This window comes from Oryzias melastigma, linkage group LG1 (assembly GCF_002922805.2).
Source record: "Oryzias melastigma strain HK-1 linkage group LG1, ASM292280v2, whole genome shotgun sequence".
Taxonomy (NCBI): Eukaryota; Metazoa; Chordata; class Actinopteri; order Beloniformes; family Adrianichthyidae; genus Oryzias; species Oryzias melastigma.
This window is the reverse complement of record NC_050512.1, coordinates 25,714,413-25,721,285: the sequence shown is the minus strand read 5'-3', so window position 1 is coordinate 25,721,285 and position 6,873 is coordinate 25,714,413. Positions and strand designations below refer to the sequence as shown.

The window sequence follows — 6,873 nt, the reverse complement described above, 5'->3', positions numbered from 1 at the left end:
GCGACAAATCTGACAGCCCTAATATATATATATATATATATATATATATATCTAAACATAGACATTTCAAACTTAAAATGATTAGGAGGCAGAGAAGGGGTGGGATTGTATAAGTTCACTTCCTCCCACTCCTTTTCAAGCAATCATGGTTGAGTTTCCTTGTTTCCTATTCTATATACAAAATAACAAATATGAATATTTACAAGTACGAGTTATAATTTCATAATTTACTTCAAATTATGAATCCTTTTAAAATCAATTTTATGCCTAATTGTTCTACGTTTGATATGTCTTTGTACGAATATAAACCTCTGTTGGTCGTCTTGTTTGTGCATTGATCTTGTTTAGATAGCTTGATACAAACCATTTCCATAAAGTACTATTATCTATACATACAGTACATTTATTTCGACATATCAGTTGGGTGTAGAACTGAAGCACAGGAAACCAGGATTTGCTTGTGTTGGTCCAACAAGACCCTTAACGCTACTGCCTAAACTATGTATCCACAAGAAAAGCTAAGTCTTGGTCTCCCTGCGCCAGTCCCCAGCCCAGATAAAATACAGGTTCATGCTACGAAAGGATATCCGACGTAAAACTCACTGCTAAAGTTCACATTTTCCATCCTTATAAAGGAGTGGAAAGGAATTTCTTGAAAAAGAGTGGAAAGATGAAAACGTACACAATCCCATCCCGATTTAAGTATACTTATCTATTTATTGTTTTTACAGGTATCATAATTAAAGAACAAGCTTATTTTGGATCAACCCCGCCTCCCACCTGGATTAATCTCGGTAAGAGCAGCTCTGGGAACTACGTGATGTTTCTAAAGGTTTGGTTATCTTGGAGTAAATTTAAAAAAAAGAAAAAACGCTCAATTGATATTTGTACGTTTTTGCCATTTTCACCTCAATGATCAATTCCCAAAACTATGCTGTTGTCACACCAGGTCTAACATATCTCCTTCTTATTGGTAACAACATCATGAGAAGGAACTGCAATGGAATGATAAACCATTAGGACAAACTTCACCCAACAGTGGCTGGGATAGGCTCCAGCAACCCCTTGACCCCAAAATGGATATACAGGGTTTGGAAAATGGAAAAATAGCTGGAAAATTATGGGAAAACATGCCAATTATTTACTGGTCTAAATCCCAACATAATCTGTCTGGAATGCATTCTCCATGTTTGCTAACAACCACCCATTACTTTTAGCTGCATTTCCATAATTAGGGTCGGGGGGGTCGCTGAAATTTATCCCTGCTGTCCCGGGACAGGTTGCCCATCCTTTGAACAAAACATTTAAAAAAACGTTTTTTTTCCAAGGGTCCATTTAGAATCTCCTCTAAACCTATGAATTGAGTGATAAAGTTCACATGTTCCATGAGTCCAGTGAAATTACAGTCAAGAAACCCAATATTTTAAAGTCACTAAGATCCAACTTATAGTCATTTTTTCATGCATCTAATTTGGGTATGGCTTTGCAAATCTCTTCATTTGTAGGGGTTTACTTGTGACTTTTTGTTTGTTCACTGTGAGTCTTATCATTTGACTTGTAATGGCAACAATCCCCCAAAAATAGTCCAATTCAAGTTCTGTGACCACTCAGAAAGTTCTGTGCTGGACTTTTAAAAAGCTGGCGATTCCGAGTCATTTGAAACATTCGGGGTTGAGCATCATTTAAAGGCCTCTGGGACAAATTACAGGAAATTATCAGGATCCAATAACTGGTTTACAATCTCTTGGCAAAACATAATAGAATACAGGCAAATTAATGGGCAATAAAGAGATAAAGGACGGAGCTCCAACACGCAGCTAATGGCTCGTCCCATGGTGGGGTTCAATTTAAGTGATTTCAGTTATAATGCTCATCGTGAGTCTGTGCAGCTAAAATGTATAACAAAAAAAAAAATCCTCAGAGCCAGTAACATCCACAAGAGAGCGCCGTGTTTGAACATGGACTGAAAATCCAGTTCTCTGTTTTTCATTGTAGAGATTTGCCCTAATGAGCAGAAAATAAAAGAAACATCAGTTCAACCTCCAGGCATCGATGCTGCATCACGAGAACAGTAATGAAGCAGCAGAGCAAACATGTCGGCAGACTTTTATTTATTATCTCTTCAGCTGCAGCAGAAGTTTGAACCAAGATCAAATCTATCGTCTATGCGGCACAGATTATAGTGGTTATGGAAATTTTGTCTATATCCAATATTTTTCAAACACCTGTTGGCTGTTATTGATAACTCATGTCCACAGCCTTCTTCTTTTTAAGTAAAGATATGGCATCCGGTCAAATAAACTCAAAATTTAGCAGTTTTTAACTGTTGTTTCAAGCCAGTGTTATCTCTGATGTAGACCTATTTATACCATTGATTTCCTCTAAAACCACTACTTCAAGGTTTTTGCTTCCACTAAAAGCATGAAATTCTCCACAGACAGAAGTCAACATCGAAAAACTGTTAGTGAACGCCGGCACTGCAGCGAAGCTTCCAGTGGTGTTTAAGAATAGTGGGGAAGGCTGTAATTTAGAGGTTGTGTCTGCATGGGGGAAACAGACAGCTTTCACAACACGCCGGACACGTCAAGTCTGTAGCAGGTGATGCATTTACAGCCAGATAAATAAAGCAGAACTAAATGATGGCCAATATTGCTTTTTTAATGCAATGTCCAGCTGAAATCACGATGCACTGATAGTATTTTGCATCTTTAAACGATCCTTCAAGAGTTGCATTTTTTCTGGCTTTTCAGCATTTCCACTTTAAGGGTTAAAATAAATGCAAACAAAAATAACATTGGCTTGAAACGTCCCTCGACGCGTCTCCCTGTTCACATCCTTCAGTGTTTATGTGAGGACATCAAGACATTTAAAGGTCAAGCCTCACCAGAAAGGCGTCTATGATGTGTCCTAAAAATGTTCAAGCTTTTTTTGACTTGTCCCTTAAAAAATATGTCATTCCCACTGTATATGGGACCAGAAAATGATAGTGAAAATGTTTTATCCCAGATGTTGACGCCCTGCTGGTTATTAACCACAAGTAATTCAATATCCACCATTTGTACTTCTTTATTTTGGTATTTGGTCGCCAAAATAAGGAGGTTGGATGTAAATGTCACCTTTGGTCACTCTATCTCCTTGTCACTTTTTCTGTTACAAATTTAGCCCCAAATCAGTTGAAAAAAGTCATCACTCAGCCCTTACTGCTAGAAGAAGAAGATGTCTGCTTACCGGAGGCTCTTTGGTTTATCATATGTGGATGTGCTAAACATACAGCATTCACTGGAGACTTCACTTCTGTAGCTATAAGCAATGTAAATGGACTCCGTTTACTGTAATTACACAACAGTATGGAGACTTCTGGGTCTTGATAATTTAAAGTGTTTAGAATACATGTTTACTAGTTTCTATAATCACTGTTGTCTAACAAACTCTACACCAGATGTGTCAAATTTAATCGCACAGGGGGCCAAAATCCAAAACACACTTTAGGTCGTGGGCCGAAGGATAAACATTTGTTGAACACTCTAAAAGTACATTTTTCAAACTTTAAAAATCTAACTTTTTAACATAACTATGAATAAAAACAGGCAGGAGTATTGTTCCAATAAATCAATTTACCTTTTAATATTTATCTCTCCATATAAATATATTTGTCAGAATTCTACAAGTTAGAAATAAGCAAAAGATAACATTAGGGCATTAATAACAATAAAATGAAATGATCTGGAGGGCCGGATTTAATTACCCATTCGGGCCCCGGGCCTTGACTTTGATACGTGCTCCACACATACGGGCTTGATTCTAGCAAGTTTTCCTAACTGCTGCTTTACAAAACAAGTGTTTCACACAAAATAAATGGACAAAACAACAATTCCAAACCTCAAACACTTTTTCTCCAAAATATTCCTATAAAAGTTCCTTCAAACACTGAAAACGCTTTTGATTTTATTCAATGTGGCCCGTTAATGCAATGCAGTTGTGAGGCCTCATTTTAAAGGAGATGTTTCATGAAACAAACTCTGACCAGGAAGTAAAAAAGGATAAACAAATAAAAGCCTTGTCCAGCCAACCCTGGTGGGTTTTTTTTTGGTTCTCAATCAGAGCTCAGGTGAATTTTGATGGCTGCCAAACAAAGGAAAAAAAACTTTGATCTTCTCCAAACAGATCCTTGAGAAAGAGCTCACTGATGGGATTTGATCAAAGCTCCAAGTGGATCCGAGTGGATCTTAAACAAACTGTCATTTTCTAGAACATAGTTTCTGCAGAGCAGCAGTGTAGGGGGCACAGAGCATGCCCACCCCCACTTCCTATCACCCATCTGGTCTGCTAGCTTACATGTTCCCTACTTATCATTACCAGTGCAAGGAAAATGTCGATTAAAACTGGAGAAATCCATCCATACAGTTTTGAGCCAGTGGTAGTGGATGCATCGGAAGCATCGGAAGAGAGCGGAGCAGGAAGCTTATGGTCGCTACGTCAGTACTACATGTGTTTTTAAACATCATTGTTTCAACTCCTCCTGATTCACTACTATTCAAATAAAGGAATACTCAGAAATGCAATTCTGGGCTTCATTTTCTTAAATATGGTCTCCATCATAAGAAAAATGCCAGAAAAAATTGTAAAAAAAAGTATTAATTGAAGAGGAAGTACAGCAATTACATTTTTAAGCTTTTAGTTTTGTATAAATGTGGAGTTTTTAACCTTTATTATGAATAAAGTAAAAATTAACCAACATTAAACACTTTTAGTCTTACTTCATTTATTATCTTAAAGCAAAATATTTAAAAATTCTCAACTAAAAGTTGTATCCAAACTGTTACTCTCTGGAAATCAAACATCTGTGCAGCACGGTGGTGGAGTACTAATGATCTGGGTTCACCTAATCCCTTAAAAGAGTTAAAAGAATAACGAATAAACTTCATTGGATCAACCCCTACTGTCTTGTTGTTGTAATGACATGAATGTGGTCACATGAACACCCCCACCCCCCAAAAAACATTATAACTTTTTATTTCTATGAGGCTTCAAAATAACTTAAAGCTACATTTTTGATTAAATCCGTCTAGAATTTAGATCCTCCTCTTATTTACTGACTCATCCTTCACAGGGAGCTCTCCTGAAACTGAGCTAATGCACTCGATGGCAGCATGACCTGATCCACTCAGCGGCTGTCAAATGCAACACTGACATTTCGTTTTTTTCAGGAGTATGAAGCCTCTCTCCTGAGGCGGCTAAACACCTGAAAATCACGCTGAGCTGAGCGACACCTGCTGAAGCTCCCGGAGCGTAATGCCCCGGATTGGAGCAAATTAAAAGGGGATTTTCCCTGACTCTCCCTGAAGGAAACTTGTCCACATCGGCACTTTCATCTGTATGTGAGGCCCGCTCCGCCGCCGCCGTGAACGCCGGAGCGACAGACCCTGCCAGCTCCATCTTGCCTTCAAGCCAAGAATGCTAATTGGGCTTTTTAGAGGCGGCCCGTCTCGGGCCACACGCTGAAAGGAAGCGCTGACTGTCCACATTTCTTTGAAGATGCTCACACGAGTCGTGCGTGTGTAAACATTTGATTAACATTTTAAATAAATAGATCTAAAAAAAACACAAGAGCAGCTCCTCCCATTAGGGCACTGCAGGAAGTGATCTACAATTAATGAAGTGATGAAGTTATATATTTATTTGGGAGTCATTAGGATTCGGCGCCTGAGGAGTCACATCTCGGAGTTGGAAGGAAAAAAAAACTCTCCGAGGAGCGCTCGCTCTGTTTGGTCTACATAACAAAGAGGAAAAATTAAAAGCTGCCATGGAAACCCCTCCAGCTCAAAGCACACAGAGCCTTAAGTTTGTTAATGGGAAAGCTGTAAGCATAGAGGGGAATATTGTGACTAAATGTTTATGGATTTAATTAATTTATATAATGACACACACAAAAAACAGACACCCGCAGGCACTGCAGTTTGTTTGCAGCTTGAGTTCGTCTTTGAGGTTTAATTTTCCTCCTCAATCTGCAGGCTGGTAATGAAACAAAAAGGGAGGGGTGCATTCAGGAGATACTTCAATAATGAATGTCTTCTTATTTATTTCTTTATTTGTTTGAAGTCTCTGAGCCTCCTCATAATGTCCACCCCCGCCCCCATCATCACCCGGAGCTGCTAAACCAGCATGGAAGACTGTCGCCGTTGCACTGGGCCATCAATTAGTCTGATCAGTTACCGCGGTGACAGAACATGCCCTGCGAATGCGCGGCGTCCTTGCCCGTTCAGATACAGCGGGACAAATAAAAAATAAAAAAAAAGAAGCAACATTTGATATTGCCGTGCAGGAGGTCATGTCAATCATAAAGAGCCTGGAAGGGTTTTTTTGAGCATCTTATGGGGTCGTGACCTCAGCAGTGCCTGATTTTCACATCACGGTGAAGCTTTGGAAATCTCCTGTTCAAAAGCAGAAGGGGTTAAACTTCCAAGATGATCTCAAACAGTTAGTTTCATATTCCTAATTTGACCTATTAGAAATTTAGAAATGAGACAATCCGAGTGAAGTAACACGTGCACACCCTGTGCATGAACGCAGTCAGTAAGGAGGCTAGAGTGAGGCCCAAGGGCACAAAACGGCAACCTAACCCGTACGTCACAAGCTTTGACTGTATAAGAGAGAAGTGGACATTGTGAGTGTGACATCACTCATACAAAAGGCGTTATCTCCGGTTCCAACAAAATGAAGTCAATTCAGTCACCATATCTCACCATACAGACTTTTCCATGTTGGAACCAGACGACGTTAGTAAGCAGTGATGGGTTGGTCTGTCAACGTTTTTATGGTAACATGGACTGGGTTGATAAAGTCGACTAATCGATTTGAATCAATTTATGCTTA

The 6,873-nt window shown here is 39.1% G+C and overlaps 1 protein-coding gene and 1 long non-coding RNA gene across 2 annotated transcripts in view; one reads left to right on the top strand and one right to left on the bottom strand.

The window, feature by feature from the left end:
• The window catches only part of LOC118599160, a 19,281-nt gene extending 18,417 nt beyond the window's left edge, over nucleotides 1-864 (top strand). The window contains exon 2 of the long non-coding RNA XR_004948459.1: nucleotides 732-864. This is a non-coding gene — a long non-coding RNA (uncharacterized LOC118599160). The remainder of the gene's footprint in view (nucleotides 1-731) is intronic.
• Nucleotides 1-6,873, bottom strand: part of sorcs3 (sortilin related VPS10 domain containing receptor 3) — a 287,365-nt gene that overhangs the window by 242,228 nt on the left and 38,264 nt on the right. The gene's annotated exons all lie outside the window — the stretch shown is intronic.